The following is a 12,130-nucleotide window of genomic DNA, read 5'->3' on the forward strand; positions in this document are numbered from 1 at the left end:
CAACATTGAGAATCCCTGGTGTAGACAATGCTCAGCTAGATGGACCAATAATTTAACTCAGTATATTTATGTCATTCATTTATTTACATTTATATCCTGCTCTCCCTCCAAGGAGCAAAGAACAGTGTACATGTTTATGTCCATCCTCACAACATCCCTGTGAAATTAGGTTAGATTGAAGGATAAGTGACTGGCACAGAGCCACCCTGTGAGTTTCATGGCTGTGTGGGGATTTGAACTCAGGTCTCCCCAGTCCTAGTCTGACACTCTAACCACTACACTACACTGGTTATAAAGGTATATAGCTTCCTATATTCCGATAGCAGCAGAAAACACACACACACACACACTTCCAGCAGCTCAGATTTCAGTCTAATTTGCTAGTGACAACAGAATCGCAGAGAGTCCTCTGAAATGTGAAAGAGGTTTCTCAATGATAGGACACAGTCAAAGTCAGGGCTTGAATTTGGCTCCAGGTGCTCATTTGCAAATAGACCATCCATCATACGATGTGCTCGAGGTTGGTTGATGTCTCGTACAGCTGAGATGTGAAATGCCACTTGGTGATACAGCTTTCCTGCAGACCTCCAAGTAAAGAGACAGGCTGAAGCAAGGAGGTTTATTTTAAAGTTTTCTTCTGGCGCTGGGGGAGAAAGGATTCAAATATCCAAACATGTCCTGTTTGTCAGAAGAGATCAGAGGCAGAGTGTTACCAACCCAGAGAAAGGAAACTTCTTTTGAGCAATTCAAGGAGGTTTTTTTTTCCTTACATGAGAGGGAGAGATGGGGAGAAATCGGGGATGAATAGGAAGCAGCAGAATTAGAAGAGATCCTCTCAAAGGCACTGTAAGGAAGTTTTAAATAACATTTTTAATAATAGGTAACTTTTGCAACAATAACCCAAGAGCCTCTTCTCACGATTAGTGAAAAGGGCTCCAGAGTGGGCTGCAGGGAAGGTGGGTTATACTCATCTTCCCCGCAGACGATCCATGCCACATTGCTGGGCGTGATCCTTGTATGCCCACACAATTCCCCGCATGCCAGCGGGGAGGGTCGGGGCCGGAATGTATTATCCCGGCCCCCGTAAATACCATGATGCACCATGATATTTAAGGGGGTGCATCATGTAGATGTTACCTCCCCTCCCCGGGTTCTCCGCAGCCTGGCAACCACCTAATATCTGTATTTACACTGCTGAAGCCAATCGTAGAATTCGACTCACTGAAAATGGGCACATCTCTCTGGTGAAATTCCCAGCAGTGTGAGGTCTCAGACAAAGTCATGTCAAAGATGAGCAGTTTGCTGTCGAGAAAACAAAATGACAGAAGCTTGGTGTGAACCTTTCCCGCCTTCTGGCTCCTTGGAGGAGTCGCTCATTTGCAAACCACCCCCTGCAAGCCAAAAGCCTAGCCCTGCATTCTACATCAACTTCTTGCTCGGAAGAGCAACTGTAAGGGCAGCTGCAACTGATGGGGTTCCGGAGCCTTGTGCAATTTGTTATTGGGTAATTTAATTTGCGGGTGGTTAATATTCACAGACTACAGCCCGGCAAATTAAATCGCATTTCAAGATGCTCTGATTCGATTAGCTTTTCTGTTTATTAATAGAGGCTGTTATCCAGAATGCCAGGCACAGTGGCAGGATCACAGCTTCTTCCCACCTGATATGCAACACATACAGTTGCCCAGAAACCACAGCGAACCTCCTGTTTAGTAATGGCTGAGGTCATTCACACGATCCAAAACTGTATTCTAGGCAGGTTTGGGAGCTGTATGTGCTTTCAGTTTTCGGAAGCAAGGTAAGAGGAAAACCTGGGTAGAAGTTATTGTTTGGAAGCAAGGGAGGAGGAAAAGCTACCCAGGTTTTCCTCCTAACTTGCTTCCACACAATGAGGCTCTACACATGATCAGTGTGTAGAGCCTGCAGGGCTTCTGCAGGGAGAGTGGACTTGACCTGCTCTTCCCGCAGATGAGCATCCAGCCGTCCCTCGGCAGCCAGATCGGCCTTCCACGTGACTACCATCATGAAGCCAGTAGTGGCAGTGGGAATCGGGGCACGCCAGCCCCTAGAAGTCCCAGGATGGCCCGCGTGAGTGCATGGGGGAAGACTCCTGAGGCCGAGAAGCTTGTTGGAGTCTCCTGGACGGGGGTCTCCTTGTGAGTTGCTGCGGCACACAGCTGTGCCGCGGCATCTCACGATCAGAAGAATGGGGTTAGCAGAGCACTCGCTCCACTAACTTTGATTAAGGGGGGGTACTTAGTGTGATTTGCTGCTGCCACCAGAACACAACCACAGTAAAGTGGGCTAGGCTCCCTTAATCTCTAGAGAATAGCCTCTATCACTTCTACCTTGGTTTCCCTCTCTTACTTTGCATCCTCACAAGCAAAAATTGGGAGCACACACAGCTCCCAAACCCGTGTAGAACAGTTTTTGTGTGAATGACCTCAGTTTTTTGTTGTGTGTGAATTACCTCAGTACTGTTATTGTGATTGTTGCTAATGTTACCTATGCAGGGGGAAACTCCATGCACCTCTCTTTTTTTGCTAAGTTATCTCCTCATAGCCCACCTGAATTCTGCTCTGGTCCTCACACTAACCTAGGAATACCTAATGTTGGGTCCCTAGATGTCAACGGACTCCAGCTCCCATCATCCTCAGCATTTGGTCATTGCGGCTAGGAATAATGGGACTTCCCCAAGCTAAGATGATTTACCCTTTTCTCCAGATACAAACAGGTCGCTCTTGGGTACTGATTTGCCTGCAGGGTCAGCTGACAAAATCAGGCTGATACTACAGCCTAGAGGACATCCTTGAGCCTTTGAGATTACTTTTCCAGATTGACTTGCCAAGGAACAAGGTGGTGCGAAAGCTGAGACGTTGGTGCCTGCTTGTTGGAGGTCCTGGTTTAAGGCACCCCAGAAGCTCTCTTACCCTTGGACTTCGGGGCCAAAGTCCAGGGCCTCCACAGCCCCTGGGGGACCCTCAAATCTTCTTTACTCTGTCCAGGGTGGTGTGATCACTCGGGCCGAGCATGATGATGCTTAATTTGCAGGGGAGAGGGGCCTCCAAAGGCCCTTAGGTCCAGGCTCCAAAATTACCTAGGTGCACCTCTCTGAGGCACCCTGTCAACACCTGACATTCTGCTCTAAATCCAGCATTACCAACACCACTTCACTAATTCTAGATACCTACATTCCCTTGCAATCCCTCTTCCGCTCCCACCATCTACTCCACAACATACAAAATGCAATTCTCAAAGGGATGGATTGGAAGAAATGTTTCTTGTAATAGACATCAAAACTGGTCAAAAGATGCCAATCACAAAATTCTAACAGTCTCTTCCTCTGTTGTGCGGGATTTTTATGGTCTGAAAAGGAAATCCCCAGCAGATGAAAGAGTCAGAGACGTTCTGATGCTAAAGCTCAGAATTGTGCTCTTTTCCCCCGACATGTCGAAATTAAGTTATGTGTTGTTGTTTTTCCTCTTCAAAACAACTGTGATTATGGGAGTCACTTCCTGTGAGCCTCGGAGGATGAAGCAAAAATATTCCAATTAAAGCACTTGTTTATTTTGGACAGCATAATTCATATTTGTTCCTTTCCCTGTGTGGTGCTTATTAGTAGATCATTCTGGCTTGTTTTTTTATTATATGCTACCGAACTGGCACACAGTTCCCCTTGATTAAAATATATTAAGATCAATTGAAGCACACGGGAGCCTGAAGGAAAGCTGGAGGAGGGAAAGAGTGTTCCCTTTTCCCAACAACCTAATCTACCTTGCAGAGCTTTTAAGGACCAAGAGAGCTATGGAATGTTAGAGTAAATCACCTTTTGTTCCATTTATTCAGGTCTTTCACGTGTCATTTATTGTGGAGTGTTGAGAGATCATATATGTTGCATTACCCTTTCATTTGAACTGTTCAAGCAATTCTTCTCCCATTCAATCCATTATGCACTCTGGGGGGATTATTAATGATATGCCATATCTGCTATGTGCCAGGAAGGCAGAGCAGATTCTTCTTGCTCCCCCCCCCCCCGCTTTCACTCAAGGATAAAAGAGCTAGATGCCAAGATATGAGGAAGGTTTGCATCCCAAGCCAAGAAGGTAAGGATGTGCGAACCGGCTCGATTCAAACCGCAGTTAGAATTGAACCGGCCTGGTCCAGGTGGTCTGAATTTGAACTGGACCGGCCAAACTGGTTCTGTGCACACCTCTACAAGACAGGAGATTTGAGAGTTGAAGGAGGCTGCTCCACCTCCTTGATGAATTGAATGTGTCCCTGACGAATTGAGGTATTGCAGATGGCTCCCTCTAGGCATGTAAGCAGCAGTGCTGTCCTTAAGGGGTCACTCAGGGTCATCACCCCATGCCTGATATCACTGACTCCTCCTCCAAGGACTCTCCTGTGTTCTCTTTAAGGGGGTCCCTGACATCTTCCCAGCAGCTGTTGCTGATGTAAAACTTTTGGGTTTTTTTAGACTGTAGAAGGAGAGCTGGTCTTGTGGTAGCAAGCATGAATTGTCCCCTTTGCTAAGCAGGGTCCACCCTGCTTTGCATTTGAATGAGAGACTACGTGTGAGCAGGGTAAGATATTCGCCTTAGGGTATGGGGCCACTTTGAAATGCTTGCATGCAGAAGGTTCCAAGTCCCCTCCCTAGCATCGCCAGATATGTCTGAGAGAGACTCCTGCATGTAAACTTGGAGAAGCTGATGCCAGTCTGTGTAGACAATAAGCCTCTGTAAATCTGGAAATGAAAATTCAGAGTTTATATGAAATTGCTCCAAATAGGTTAAAACTTGTAAAATCCAAATCCATTTAAAAAACACACACACACAAAACCCCTCACATTGGTAAAGTTAGAATTAATTCCAAAATATCAAAATTAATTCCAGAAATACTTCAGAATTTCCTAAATGTAATAGGATTTCCCCTCATAGATTTGAATTGGGATTTGAATGGGGAAATTGGGAAGAAAAATAACTGAAAATCACTGGTTGGTCTCAGTGCCTTGAAACATGAAACACTTGTGGGGAAGGAGGTTTGGGCCACCTGTAGTGAATTAAAAGACAATTGGTCAATCACCTGATTCCCCCCCCCCAAGCTATGGGTCAATCCCCTGATTTTTGGTGAATTTTTTGAAAATTTTTCTTAAAAAATGGCTAAAAATTGTGAAATCTAGGAACACAGGAAGCTGCCATACACTGAGTCAGACCATTGGTCTATCTAGCTCAGTATTGTCTTCACAGACTGGCAGGGGCTTCTTCAAGTTTGCAGGCAGGAATCTCTCTCAGCCCTATCTTGGAGAAGCCAGGGAGGGAACTTGAAACCTTCTGTTCTTCCTAGAGTGGCTCCATCCCCTGAGGGGAATACCTTACAGTGCTCACACTTGCCAGAACTTTAGGAAAAGTCATGGATCTGAAGCCCTTCCTAGGACTTGCAATGAGAAGAATAGCACCCCAGCTTTAACTTGAGGCCCCCAAGCTGCTCATTTGAGAGGTCGAATGACCAACCTGCACGGATGACCAGTGAATGACTAACCAGTACAGGGTTGAGGATTCAATGAAAGAGAGTTCCTCCTCTGTTATGGGCCAGTCCCTTCTCTCTCAGCCTAACCTACTTCACAGGGTTGTGAGGATAAGCATAACCACGTGCACTGCTTTGGACTCTTGGAGGAAGAGTAGGAAATAAATGTAAAAATAAATAACTAAATGATATATGAGCACTGGAATGACCATGGCTGAATTAAAGGAAGCTGTGCGAGATAGAACGGCATGGAGTGCATTGATCCATAGAGTGACCAAGAGTTGGACACGATTGAACAAATAGAGAGAGAGAGAGAGATGAGCACTGAAACATCTGGGACATTTTGTTATGCATAGTCCTTTGCAAAAACTGTGTAGATGTTAGCCATTTAATTATTACAAAGATTCATCAAGAATTGTAGTCCTTTAAGGTTCACATTGCAGAGCAAATATCATCGAATCAATAATTCTCCTCACTCACCCAGAGAGCGTGTGTCTGTGTCTTTCTGTGTATCTCTCTCTCTTTCTTCTAAACAACTAACTATGTATTTCTACCAAGAAAGAAGAGTTCTTCTTTAAAGTCTGAGAATTATCTGGTGGTTTGTGTACTGCAGAAGTCAGTGCGGAATGCCTAAACCCCTCCACAGTTTCTAAGCCAAAAATGTGTGGATTAATTGCTCGAAGCTGCTGATATAATTGTTAATTAGTTTCTTTTGGGTTATCTTGAGAAGACTCTTTTTTTTCCTTTTTTGCACATTAGGACTGAGATGTACTCGAAGAATAAAATTGGAGATATACATTAAAAGTTGCTATCTCACGTTGGCAGACAATCTATGAGAGCCCTCACATTTAATTGTTTCAAGAATTGGAAGAAAATACCGCTGGCAGTTCTTAATGGCTAACTCGGCGGCTGGGTTTGCTGACACCAATTCCATTGTTTGGAGGAGAGAATGGAAATTGTAAAGCCCATTGTGCTTGTATAACATATATATTAATGGCCTCTTAGAATTTTTGCGATGATTACATTATGGGGAGGCTGTTTTTGAAATGATAGACAACCGAAAGGAGGAACATTTTGTACCAAGAGGTGGCATTGGGGAAACTCAATTTGCATGTAATTTGCATTAATCACGAACTGCATTGACCCTTTGATTCCATATTCCAAAGGTACATTTTCCTCCTAGGAATAGCATTCAAGGTATTAAATGGATCTGTATTTTGGAAGAAGAAGACAAAACAGAATTATTAGTTACTAGCTGGGCTGGATGCAGAGCATCTGAGCCTCAGGCCAGCCCACCTACCCACGTTTTTCTCCCCCCCCACCCGCCCCCTTCTCTGCACCCCCCGGCCACCTTTTGGGTAGCAGGCCAACCAGCCCACTTCTCCCCCCACCCACCTGGCCGACCACTCGCTGCTTTCTGGCTGCCAGCTCACCATTTTTTTCTCTCTCCCACAGCTGCCATTTTCTTCCCTCCCACCTGTACTTATGGCTATCCAGCACCTGGCCGAACCCTCACGAGAGTTGCCACGCATGGGATTAGCCATGGGTATGCCTTAGTGAATAAAATATATAGATGTTGTAATGGCCAGTAGCTAAATACAATACAGGTGACTTGGGTTTACTCGAAGTATTGTTTCTTAGGGCTATATTGTTTCTTAGGGCTACATTGTTCTGCTTTGTGCCTTGATATGTTCAGTTGATAGAACCATGGTTCTGGACCCCCTGAGATATCACACACTCCTTGTAGTAACCACATAGGTATCATGCCCCTGGTGGCGCAGTGGTAAAACAGCCGCCTTGTAACCAGAAGGTTACAAGTTCGATCCTGACCAGGGGCTCATGGTTGACTCAGCCTTCCATCCTTCCGAGGTGAGTAAAATGAGTACCCAGAATGTTGGGGGCAATATGCTAAATCATTGTAAACCGCTTAGAGAGCTTCGGCTATAAAGCGGTATATAAATGTAAGTGCTATATTTGTATATTAGTTATAAAGATTCTAATATTAGTTAGCCCTCTGCTAACTGAGCAACGAGGCACCTTTTAAAAGTGGTGATTCTCTTTATTGAGCAGGAGGAGAGCAACTGGCCCTATCCATCACCAGCACAGCAGCCCTTCAGCGGCTGTTGCTGGTGTTGTGTGTGTGTGTGTGTGTGTGTGTGTGTGTGTGTGTGTGTTTAGATTGTGAACGCTTTGGGGGATGGAGCCATATGTATGTATGTATGTATGTCTATGTATGTCTATGTAAGCTGCTTTGGGAAATTTTTATTTTATTTTATTTTAAATAAGAATTTTTATTAAGAAATAGACCAAAGAGGACAAAGACAAATCACCATAAAAACAATTTAAAACCAATCATTTTTTCATGATGAAATACCATTTTCCTCATTACAACAGCGAAGAAAACATATCTAGAACAAGATAAAGCAAACAAAATTCAGACTCTTAGAATTGTAAAATCTGATCTGATCAGCAGGAAAATTTTTGTTGAAAAGCAGTCTATAAATATTCATCGTATTTGTATGTATCTCTGTGTGAATAAAGCCCCTGTCCCTGTCCCCTGCAGAGTCAATCTGTCCACTAGGCAGAGCTAGTTGGTTCACCTAGGGCAGAGGTTCTTGAGTGGGGGGGCGCATAATCAGTGCCAGTATAGCATTGCCAATGATTCTCCCTCTCTCTTTTGTATTGCACCCTTGAAGTACTGCACTGTGCTGTAAGCATGCAAGATGTATTACGACACCCTGCTCCCCCAAAGGTCTACATATTCTGCACCTCAGCCTCCAAGGAATAGCATGATCTCTTGGCTGTGAATGGCCTGCCTCACCATTCCTTTCCAAAATGTAATGGAAGCTCTTCTCACAGTTAGTGAGAAGAGCTTCTTCTGGGTCTGTGGGGAGAGTGGGCTAAGCCTAACGATACAAAGGGAGCCCTGGGCGGCCGGATCGGCTGCCCACACGACTGCCCTCTACCACACATAGAGACATTGGAAGCTGCCATATATTGAGTTAGATCGTAGGTCCATCTAGCTCAGTATTGTCTTCACAGACTGGCAGCAGCTTCTCCAAGATTGCAGGCAGGAATCTCTCTCAGCCCTATCTTGGAGATGCTGCCAGGGAGGGAACTTGAAACCTAGATGCTCTTCCCAGAGCGGCTCCATCCCCTGAGGGGAATATCTTACAGTGCTCACACATCAGGTCTCTCATATGCAACCAGGGTGGACTCTGTTTTGCTAATGGGACAAGTTATGCTTGTTACCACAAGACCAGCTCTCCTCTTCCAGTTCTATAATCCTCTGACTTTGTTGGGCAATTAACATCAAAATAATTTTCTAGACTTAAGTTTATATAGATACGTGTTACTGAGCCATTCTAGGAAGTGAGTTGGCACATGAACTGACTCCTACTTAATTGCCAAAATGAGGCTGTCCAAGCTTGGATTACCTGTAAATACTTGGGATAATTTAATGCTAAAGGTACCTCTCACTGCCCCCGGTGCTGTCCTCACTATCTTCATTTATTTTTTAAAAAGACGGAACATTTGGAATGTTCCAAACAGAATGGGCTTCTTCCAAGGAAACACAAGGTCACCCCCGGTGTTCTGGTCAAAACATCTGGGCCATTTTGCGTTCTGTTCCAAGTTCAGAATCGATCACAAAATCCATTCCATGCATACCCCTACTATTTATTTTGTTTTAGTTGGACAGAAAGGATTACAGAAAGATTTGGAACTGGTGCTCACTAACACATTCTCTCTCAACACCCACATTTTTGTATTATCATTTCTCCCCAGTGTGATTTGGCTGGTCTCAGGAGAAAATAAAATATTCATTATTTCTGTATGCATGAGCCTTCAATTGTGCTCAGATCAGATTAATTTACTCTAATGATGGAAAAGGCAGAAATCCCCAGAGAAGGATAAGACCAGAGCTGAGACTGTCACAACCCAATTGAACTAAATTATATATCTTTTTTGGCAATCAAGCATGACAGAAGTTGAGTAGAATGGAAGATGCCAAAGTTTTGACTTCTCAATGGATGCTGGTAGAAAGTCTTAGGAGAGAAGTTATTTTACTGGAAACGCTAGATTCTGGGACTTGGTCTTGTGGTAACAAGCATGACTTGTCCCCTTAGCTAAGCAGGGTCCATCCTGGTTGCATATGAATGGGAGAGTTGATGTGTGAGCACTATAAGATATTCCCCTCAGGGGATGGAGCCACTCTGGAAAGAGCAGAAGGTTTCAAGTCCTCTCCCTGGCTTTTCCAAGATAGGGCTGAGAGAGATTCTTGCTTGCAACCTTGGAGAAGCTGCCTGCTGCCAGTCTGTGAAGACAATATTGAGCTAGATAGACCAATGGTCAGATTCAGTAGATGACAGCTTCCTATGACCTTCTTTATGCAAAACTTGTCCTCTACTGCTGAACTGAGGTTCACACACAAAATGTAGCACTGGTTTTTTTTCTCAGTTGCATGAGTTTATCTGAAAGTGGAATACAGGACATCCCACATATAAAGGAAGTACCATATCCTTTGGCCAGGCATCTCAAACTGCTGGCCTTCTACAGATGCTGACCCAGAACTCCCATCATTCCTGGCTTCTGGCTGCTGAGCCTGGTGGTGATGGGATCTGTAATCCAACGACATCTGGGGATTCAGTCTGATACTTTTTCTCTAGACCAATAAACAAGGAGGCTGTTCTCACAACCATTCTAACCCAGCCTAGGGCAGCCCAGGCAAGGTTAGGTTGGTTGTGAGAAGTGGTGGGATGCTCGCAGATCACTCTGCTCCACACCCACCTAACCATCTTAATTAACCCAGCTGTTCGCCAATGTTAAGTGGGCACTCACACCCTTAAACCGGCTACTGGGTATCATCTGACTCCTTGGGCTGAATTCAGCCCGAGGAGACACAGAGATGAGTGCATAGAGTGCCCATCTGATGGGGGAATCCCCAATGCAATCTGCTTGCCACACATTGCATTGTGGAGTGCTCAGAGGCCAGAACAGGAAGTTCCATTCCCAGATCCCTCCGCCCTGCTCCATGGAGGGCTGTCCATGAGGGTGTGCAAGAGGCACGCCGAAGATGACCTGCTTGGTCATCCAGGGGAGGTAAGTTGATGACCTGCTCTGGGGGGGCGGGAGTAAATTGAACATAGCCTTCCTTCCATGCCTGCCTGGGGCGATCATGAGAATCGCCCCCAGAACTACCAAAACAACATGAAAACCTAATTGTATACTTGTTGTTTTGGTTCACAAAACTATCATAAAGCTAGAAAGCTGAAACAAATCCATTATTGAATAGTTCCTGCTTTTCCAAGAGCATCCCTGGCTTAGAAAGGCAATTTAAATAAGAATAAAAACAAATGGACTTTGGAAAAGCTTTGAACTCTGTTTGCTGTCAGTGTTGCTGCTGAAATCAGACTTACCTCTATTGGATGAAACTAGAGAATGAATAGACCTACAGGCTTTAAAATGTTAATTTCTTCCGGTCTTTAGAAAGCAGGAGCTTATTAATCTGAAAGTATGTATTTGTGCATTATTTGCTACATGAAGAACATCTAATTTGTTTGGTATTAAATCAGAGCTTTCTTGGTTAGCAAGTACGATTACAGGAAATGATGAGAAAGTGTACTTGGGTAAATTTGGTTTTCATCCATTGCCATTAGAAGTCGTTTGGGAAGAAATATGCACAAATCCTTCCCTGCTGCAACCAGAAAACAGATTATGTCGAGAATGAGCCATTGAAACATAATCATGTTTTATGAGAGGAGACGAATTTCACCTTCTGTAATGAAATGTTACCGGTGTTCACAACACAATGCAAGTTATTCCTACTTTCTAAGCAAAGTGATCTTTCCAGGATGTCCTTAAATATTCATGACAGGAGCTATGAATATGGATGAGGTGTTTGGTCAGAACTCCCATGGCGTAGGGATCCGATGAGGTGGTTCAAGGCAGAAGTGCTAAATGTGAGGTTTCGTTTCATCACAGCAAGGTGTCAGAATGACTGCCAGAGTGAAAGGAGGAGATGGAATCGGCAGCTGGGAGATGTGAATGAAATGTTGATCTGCTAAGGGCTGTTCTTGGCTACACTGGGTCCCAGAGCATGGGTTAAGGGCATACGATACAGCCACCTTGTTGAAACTAAGCCAGTCTTGGTGTAGTCAGTGCCTGGAGGGGAGACCCATGTATATCACCTTTGGGGATGGAGTCATAGCTCAGTGGTGGAGTATCTGCTTGGAATGCAGAAGGTCCCAGGTTCAATCCCTGGCAGCATCTCCAGGTAGGGCTGGAAAAGACTCCTGCCTATAACCTTGGATAGCTATTGCCAGGCAGTGTAGACAATACTGAGCTAGATGGACCAAGGGTCACTCGGTATATGGCAACTTCCTAAGGTCCCAGGGCTCCTGTTTTTCCCAAAACTGTGTGATGACTTCCAATAGCTCTATTCTAGTTTGCAGAATTCCCTCTCTCTCATCCCTGTTTGATTCAGAATTGAGCTGAAAAAAGTTGTTGCCTTCATGCCTTGCTATGGACTTCCTAAAAGCATTTGTGTGGCTCCTCTGGAAACAGGACACTGGACTAGACAGACTAAGAAGGTGTCCTGCCATTGATA

The 12,130-nt window shown here is 44.6% G+C and overlaps 1 non-coding gene across 1 annotated transcript; it reads left to right on the forward strand.

The window, feature by feature from the left end:
- Nucleotides 1–11,715: 11,715 nt before the first annotated feature.
- TRNAS-GGA (transfer RNA serine (anticodon GGA)) lies at nucleotides 11,716–11,796 on the forward strand. The gene has a single exon. It is a non-coding gene; the product is annotated as a tRNA-Ser (tRNA).
- The last annotated feature ends 334 nt before the right edge of the window (nucleotides 11,797–12,130 follow it).

This window comes from Hemicordylus capensis, chromosome 11 (genome assembly GCF_027244095.1).
Source record: "Hemicordylus capensis ecotype Gifberg chromosome 11, rHemCap1.1.pri, whole genome shotgun sequence".
NCBI lineage: Eukaryota > Metazoa > Chordata > Lepidosauria > Squamata > Cordylidae > Hemicordylus > Hemicordylus capensis.